This window comes from Corvus brachyrhynchos, unplaced genomic scaffold, assembly GCF_000691975.1.
Source record: "Corvus brachyrhynchos isolate BGI_N302 unplaced genomic scaffold, ASM69197v1 scaffold26, whole genome shotgun sequence".
In the NCBI taxonomy this organism is placed as follows: Eukaryota; Metazoa; Chordata; class Aves; order Passeriformes; family Corvidae; genus Corvus; species Corvus brachyrhynchos.
The window spans coordinates 13,214,090-13,222,453 of NW_008239324.1; positions in this window are offsets into that span (position 1 = coordinate 13,214,090).

Sequence of the window (8,364 nt, forward strand, 5' to 3'; positions counted from 1 at the left end):
GGTGTGTTATGAGTAAAAATGCCTTGTCAGCCATCTGCCAGTTTTTCTCCTAACATCCATATTTTCAACCCTTGCTAAACATTGGGAGCATTTGGCCACAAGAGGCCAGCTCTACAATTAAACAGCCGAGTTCTGCAGCAGAAGCAAGGGCATGTCAAAATAGAACTGTCTGTTATTAATTTTAAAAGTCCATAAAGGAAAGCTATGACCCTGTCAGGGTGATGGACTGGTAGTTAAATGTATTATAAACTGTTAACTCTCAGAGACACAAAAGAAAAGGAAAAGAAAAACAATGCAGCAGTGTCAAAAGCTTCAATAAATGCTAATCATGGCAGATTAATCAGCCTCTAATTCCACTGATCCAAAAAGGTTAGAGTGTCAATTGTGTGAAATTAGCTCTTTCTCATGTGTCCCTTTGCATTTGGAGAATCTGTCTGTTCATTTGCATCTTTTGCCAATGTTTACGAAGAATTCAGTTCATTAGCTCTTAAACATAAAATCAGACACTGGAAGGGGGATTCATCGCCTTTTTCTGCTTAAAGTAGTACTTAAAGCAAATAGCATTGCTACAGTGTACATTTATAGATTCTATCAAGCAGCATTAATTACTGTATATCTCATATCCAGAAGCTTTCTTTTCATAGGAAAGGTTTCATGTGAAGTGTTCTATTTAGTCTTGTAAGGAGAGCTTTTTTGATGGCTTAAGATAAAATGTTTAATCATAAGCTTGAAATGGCAAACCAGAGCTGCTAGACCTTAGTAGAGTACATGCTACAAAGGGCTCCCAGAAGTATGTGCACTATCTGCTTTGGGAAATACCTGCTCTAACCTGTGTTTGAAAATCCTGCAGCTTGCCAAAGAGAATGGCAGTTCAAATGAACGACTATGCAGAACACAAGAAAGCCCGAGGAAGGATTGCCTAATGGCAAATAAAGCAGGAGATGAGAAGATGTATTAGCTGGCACTGTTTGAAGTGTTCTTACTGAACTCGGGACCAGGCAGGACTCACCTGCTTTCCTTACCAAGCCGGCGTCCAGGCAGGATCCATTCATCATCTGATGAGGTTTGACTGCTGGCCTGAGTTTTGAGGCCTCACACTGCTATGACTCAAGTTACTTGGGGAGTGCCTCAGAGCTGAGAAATGCAAGAATGGAGGCTCTAATTTCATAACATACCTGAAACCTTTACCAACCTTGGCTTTCCCCTTTAGGGAAATGTGTATGGTCAGCTGAGGGCAGCCTCAAAGGAATACGTGCATGTGGTCTCCTAATGCTTAGATTACCTGCACTGCCTACGTTAGGATGAAATTTGTGACTCATTGCTCGTTCCCCTGGAGTAAAAAAAATATATCTATTTCTTGTCCACAACAAACAGATCTTGTGATTTAACAAAAATCTAGGAATTTCCCAGCTGTTTGCTTCCTGACAGGAGTGTGGAGGAGATCTGTTCACCTCCCAGCTTTCTTTTTTGGGCTGGCCTCCATGGGTGGGTCAGGACTTCCTCCTCAGGGGAGCACCCAGGGAAGGTCTCCATGTCTTCTGCACAAAGAAGAGAAGCAAAGGGCTATTCCTACCGCCTTTCCACAGGAAAGGGCCCCGACTGTGAAATCCCACTGCAGCTGGGGGTCAAATTCAATCTCTGCAATAAGAGCAAGGCATTGCCTTTGGCATGGCCCTCTCTGACATAAAGACATAGCACTGTACCTATTTATTATTAAAAACTTCCAAAGCAAAACACTCCCTCAGCAGATGTGCTGGGGAAGAGGACAAGAGAACACACAGGAGCCAGAGGTTTGCCCCATTCCTCATGAACTACTGAATGGACCTGAGCTGCACAGGAAAAGAGACCCTGCAGAGACTGGAGCTACGTGAGGGGCTGTGGGGTTTTCCAGCCCCACACTGTCACAGGGGCACATGCACATCGAGCACCTCTTCTAGCTTGAATAGCACTGCTTTGTTTAGCCCCACAAAATAGTTGGCTGCTTTTTCAGGGCTCAGCCCATTCTCTGGATTTTGGCAAATCTTAGGACATTTATTCTGTAGAGAAATAGGGTAAAGTACATGTATGAAGAATCACATCACCATGCGCAGGGGAGGACTCCTCCTTTAAAATGCCCCAGTGTGTTTAAGGATAATTTGGATATCTGTATGCCACGCTTCAGTGTGATATTTAAGTCTGGGGTTTGGTCAAAGGCCCTTTATTGGGGTTTCATATGTTTGCTTCCTGTTGGTTCCGAGTTTAAATACATTTTCTCAAGAAACACCCTTGATTTGAGGTAAGTTTGTTTCTTGGATACAGTCCAAAAATTTAAAACTTATTGAGAGAGACCTTTTCTGGAAGAGAAAATATAGTTAGATATCTTCCCTAAAAGAAGAAAAGCACTGCCTGGCTCTAATTTTACAGAATGACCCATGAGGAATCTAGCTCAAAATATGAAAATATAATATGAAGTTTAAAAGATAATTATGAGGTAGTAAAACAGAAAGCCACAAAAAATATTTTAAAGGGAATGTAAAGTATATATGGCACAGTGCAATGGATGGACTGTCAGCACTATTTCTTTGTGTGTGTATCTTTTATATTGCAGTGAACTGTGCAACAGCAAGATTTGAATATTCTGAATCTGCCATCTCCCTCTTCTGTCAATCACATCCTTCCAATTTTGAACATGCCAGGATGAACTATGTTGACTTCTTTGGCACAAGAAAGTGAATCCAGTGAAATTCATATATTCAATGGTTTCATGAAAATGAGAAAAGTCTGTCTATTTGCTAGAACAGCTTTGGGCTAGTTTTGAATGGCTGCATTTCATCTCTGCATTTTCCCTCCCCACAACTGTTATGATGTGAAAAGTGCCCAAGGCCAGGGGCTTGTAGGCCCAAGTCCACTGAAATTAATTGTAATTGGGAAAAAGGGCCTTTTGCCTAAGCCAGTCATATTATACTCTCCCATCTGACCACTTCTTTTCCATTGATGGATATAGTTTACTCTACCAAATCATTTCTTTTTTTTGCTAGTGAAACTAATTTAATGCCAGCCAAAAATATATCAGACAGCTTCTGGCACCTATTTCTGTCTCAGAAGCATTCTAAATGCTCAGGTATACAGAAAGTTCTGCAGCTTACAATTGCTCTTGCTTCTGCAAAGTTTTTGCTTTAATAACAGCAACAGACAAGTTTAAATCCTTCTCTTTTGGACAGAATAGAGTGGATATTTTCCTACTGCAGGTGTGCCACCACCTCCTTTTGCACCACAGTGTGACTGTGTGCAGGTTGCAGAGGGCAGAAGACTCCTGCAATTCCAGACATTTTCCCTGGCATTCCACCATCTGATTTTGTCATGAGACTAACCAAGGAAAAGTGGAGTTATCACTACACAATTACATGTTCACACTCTAAATTTAAGCCTCCCAAAAGTTTTCTGCTGGCTGGATTAACAGGGGTGGTCTTTGTTCTGTTAAGAACCAGAAAAGCACAGCTCCATTTCTCAAAAGTACTAATGCTGAGTTCACATTGGCTGAGCCAAATGCTAAATTGCCTCAGCTAAATGCAGTCTCACAGATACTTCATCCTTCCCAATGCTGTCAAGCAGATTATCCTGGAAAGAGTAAGGCATTGATGTGATAAACCTAGAGTTAGGAGACACTTTTTGAGCTGTTGTACTTGAGGCTGGCAATAAAACTTGAGATTTCCAGTTTTAGTCCCTGAATGGCTTTGTATTTGCCAAGGTGATTTTTAAGGTCTTAAGACTTTTTAAGAATTCAGGTTGAAGTGGTGTTGAGCCCAGTCTATATCTGCAAAGAGTCTCTTCAAAACACACTTGGGTGCTGCAGGAAGTGAGGGGAGTGATTCAAGAGGTCTCATGTTTCTTTCATGGGCCAATATGACCAAGCATGGTATGACAGGAGGAACTTTATTGCTAATGGAATAAGCCTTCAGATAAGATGTAAACCAGAGTTCCTGGTGGTTTTCTCTGTGCAGCAGCCTTCTGGATACTCTCCAGCTCTTCTCTGTCTACCTACGCTTCCAACTGCCTAAGATAGCATTTATTTCCTGCTCAGAACTGTTCAGTAGCATTCCTGTTCACTATTAAAAGAGCAGCTGCATGGTAGTGGTGGGCAAAGAGAGCTTCCACCTCTCCAAGACTGTTATTAGACTTAGTTAGTTAAAATTTATAAATACACTTTAAGCCCAAGAATATCTTTTGAGAGGCAGAGATGCAAGGGAAAATGACGAAGTGAACAGCCTGAGAGACGGCCAATGGAAACATTTTGTTCACCAGACTTGGTTCACCAGACCTCCTTCTCTGTGTGCCTTGAGCATTTGCATCCATGGTACAAAGTGGCTGCAAATCCTTATTAAAATGGTAACATTTGTGCCAGGTTTGGCCAATGAAATGGATCAAGGTCAGGATAACTGGCATCAGCCCCGTCAGGGGTAGTGACTGTCACCCTGCTCTTTGCAGCAACCCAGTCCAGTCCAAAGCAACTGTGATCCTCTCCTCTTCCCTCTGCAGCACACATTTGAGCAGATTGATATCTGAGAGAGGGTCAGATGTAAATCTGTATGCAGATATTGTTCTTGGACCCTATTTCTAAACCAAACCTTGCCTGGATATCTCCAATTCTATTCTAAATTTGGCAGTTAGGCGCACTATCATTTAAATTAGAGGCTTAATCTTAGATTTCCCATGTTTCTCTCTCCTTATCTACTGCAAAATACTGCAATAAGAAAAGGAAAACTCCCAGAAAACCTCTTTTCACGGATGAGGAACAGCAAATCACAAGCAGGTTCTTTGAATACTCAAGTATATGATTATATATTTCACTGTCAACTAAAACCCCAGGAATATGAAAATATGACTGTGAAAATACTGCCTTTAATGAGAGGACTTGGTTGTCACATTTGGTACGATATAATTTGTCTTTTATCTGGTATTAGTGAATAATATCACTTTGCCATTCACTGTAGTGTGTTTACCTTAGAAATCCACACAAACTTTCCTTAATATTAAATCCTGTTAAAGAAAGCTATCTTTTCTGGATGTCACATGCTTCCAATAATATATGGAATCTCCTCTGAGTTCCACTGGCTTTTCTTTCCTGAAATCTGCAAAATTCTCAGAAAAATATGTCTGCTTGCTTCCATCCCTGTGAAGCTACATTGACTTATGCTAGCAAAATATCTAGTTCATCTGTTTTCTGTTGTTTCATTACCTTCCCACCTTCCTGAAAGGGCTATTTCTTTGTCTGGGTTATTTGTCCCCTAGCCAGGAGGTGCTGCCTTATAAAGGGGGTGGTTTTTTTACATCAAACTCCATGCTGGATGATTTCTTTCTTTGTCTGCAGCCATAACATCCTCTTGTTCACACAGAAATAAAAAACCACAAAGGGTATGGATTATGTGATGCATTTCCTGCAGAATTTAATAATCACAGTAAAACACTGGCATATATTGCTGTCTACTTACAAATCTCTGTTTTCTGTAGAAATTACAGCTTACTATTTAAGTCACCTGAATAACCTGCTTCATACATCTGAACAACATAATAAAGCAACTTGTCCAGACTAGATTAATATCCTCTAGTGAGCTTGACATGAGGTCCAGATTCTGCTCTATGTTTCACTAATGCTGGTCTCAAATACATACTTATTTACAAATGGAATCAAATGAGGCATGATTCATTCTCCTAAAATGATTAAACCTGGATGTTCACAAACACCCTGACAGTGAGCCACGCTTCCCAGTTCTTGTCTCTCCCCATTCCCCATCAGCAGGATGATGCCTTTCCCAACACACACCCTCATGCCCTCCCATCTATAGCCAGAAAACGTTAGTGCAACTGCAGCAATGGATTTCCTGGGAAAGGAGCATTTGGGAAGTATTTCATGCATTTCTGACTGTCTTCCAGTGCAGTTGAGCAGCTGGAGGACAGGTACAGAGCCAGAGTGAAGGGTAGGAAAAGAGCAGTCCCATGAATGCTGAGTTACCAGAATATGCAGGGCAGTGTCCTGCACAGCAGGCCCTGATCCTTGTCCTTGGCTCATGATTTGTTTAAACAGGACTAATTGCATGTTCCACACTCTAAGAACCATGGACAACTGGAAGCTGACAAGTACGTGAGAAACCTGTTTTGGGTAGGTACTCGTTAAGCCTCTGTTCCTGTCAGCTGGGGAGGATGTTTGAATTACCTGACTGGAAAATAAAGGCATTGAAAAAATATGCTACCTTTCCTTTCCTCTGTTTCTTTTAGAAATAAAAAAACCGAAGGAAAACGGAACATTTGACAATCTACAGATTTCTTTTTATAAAACAAATAACAACAATGAAGCTTTTTAGCTTTGTGAAGATGATTACCAAGATGATTACCAAGAAACTCCAACAATGCTGAGTGGCTACGTACTTGTTGGAAACCTGCATTCCTATTATGAAGCTCTTCCAATAGAAGCAATGAAATTAAAGTTATTTTTGAAGCCTAACCTCGAAGATCAAAAACTAATCAGAGTTCAAGTGCACAATATGATTCCCATTGGTAAGAGGGATTCATTTACAGATTTTTGTGACAGTAAAACAGACATTTGTTTTCATAGAAGGGAGGCCCAATCCTAAAGCATGGACTATTAGTATCTTGCTGTGGGTTACTCACTGAAAAATTATTGATATTCATTGAGAATAAGCCAAACACTGGTATTGTTTTCACATCCCCACATACTCTCAGCAGGGTATAAGCTGTGCTCTGAGTTGGGCTGCGTTTTGGTGCTCTGGATGGGTCTGTGTGTGGGGACAGGTTATCCCAGGCGTGCCACAGCAGCTGGAGTGGAAAAGCTTGTACAGCACCGTGTGGGACCCAGCCTGAGCAAAGGCTTCTTCTCAAGAGCCCAAATGAACTCAAACCAGGGCAAGAGAAACAGCTGAACAATTTAAGGCCGCACTTCAGTTTCCTTTTCACGTATTGCAATTAACAAATAATGGCAAGCTGCCCACTTGCAAAGGTAGCTCATTAATATATTTTGAATAGCTAAGAGCTTTGTTGTTGTTGATATTGTTATTATTATTATTATTACATTTTTCGCTTTTTATTAGCTCAGTGATATTTTCCAAAGATGACTTTGATTCCCTTAATGGCTCTTTAAAAAAAAAAAAAAAACTAGCTAATATTTAGTAATTCCCCAGTTCCCCCCAAATACACATTGAAACTATAAAATGTTTCTAAATATCCTGAGAATTGTCTAAATAGATTTTGTAAAATTCCCATAACCTTTCACTAACCACCAAGCCCGTATTATCTAAAGAGGCTTCCAGGGAGGTGTTTGTAGGTAATTACCCAAGAATTAATCATAGGATCAACATAAAAGGCAAAATATAATAAATAATCAAGTTCTTACATATGCAAATCATTGTGAGGTACGTTACCAATTTTCATAGAGGGGCCACTGTCAGAAATGCAATTTCATCTATCCAATTAGCAGGTTTTGCTGCATTATAAATCTGTCACTGCTTTCTTTGCACCAAACAGCTGCTTATGCAAGTAACTGTGTGAAACTCTATTAAAAACCACAGGTCTGTATAAAGGCAGGTTAAAAAAAATAAATTCCCTGTAAAGCTGCATTGGGTCTGGAAGGCTGTGGCCAAGAAGCAGTTAAAATTATTAGGAAGGGAATTCCATCATGCTATTAATGTCCTTCAATTCAGCTGTGACTGTGTTCTGTTCACTTGGTTTTCCTCTTCAAGTGCTGTTCTGTTTTTAAAGCTGCTTTGAAGGAATGCTCTCCAGTGGACTGCCGCCTGTCACTGCTCCCTGTCATGTGTCCGATAATTAAAATCTGACTGATTTACTGACTGGCATCAACCATCACAGCTCAAGAGTTAGAAGATGTTCATCCTTCCCAAGGCTAAATTTACTTGGTGAAAAGGGGCCGCTTGCTTCCAGCCTGAGCTGTCATTCAGCTGCCGTGGAAACCATAAAGATAGCTAACAGAGCCCCAGCCAGCAGTCTTTAGTTTATTTTATTCTAATATTTATTGCCACCCAGAAAATGAACATAATACAGACAAGTTAGTGAGAGCACTGCACTAGTGATTTGTGAGGCTGGTGTGGAGTGAGAGCAAAACAGTCCTACAGTATTAAAATAAAATAGAACAGCGGTGTTTCCCAAAAGTATGGCAGGGCTGTAGCTGTGTTTATTTTAACCCTAATGGGGTACAATTTATTATTACATTTTAAGTAGAAGCACTCTTGGAGAAGGCTGGTTGGGTTGGGGTTTTTTTCCCTTTTTTTTTTCCTAAGTGTAGACTGCTCAGGAAGTACAAAAAAAAAAAAAAAAAAAAAAAAAAAAAAAAAAAAAAAAGGAAGGAAAGGAAAATAA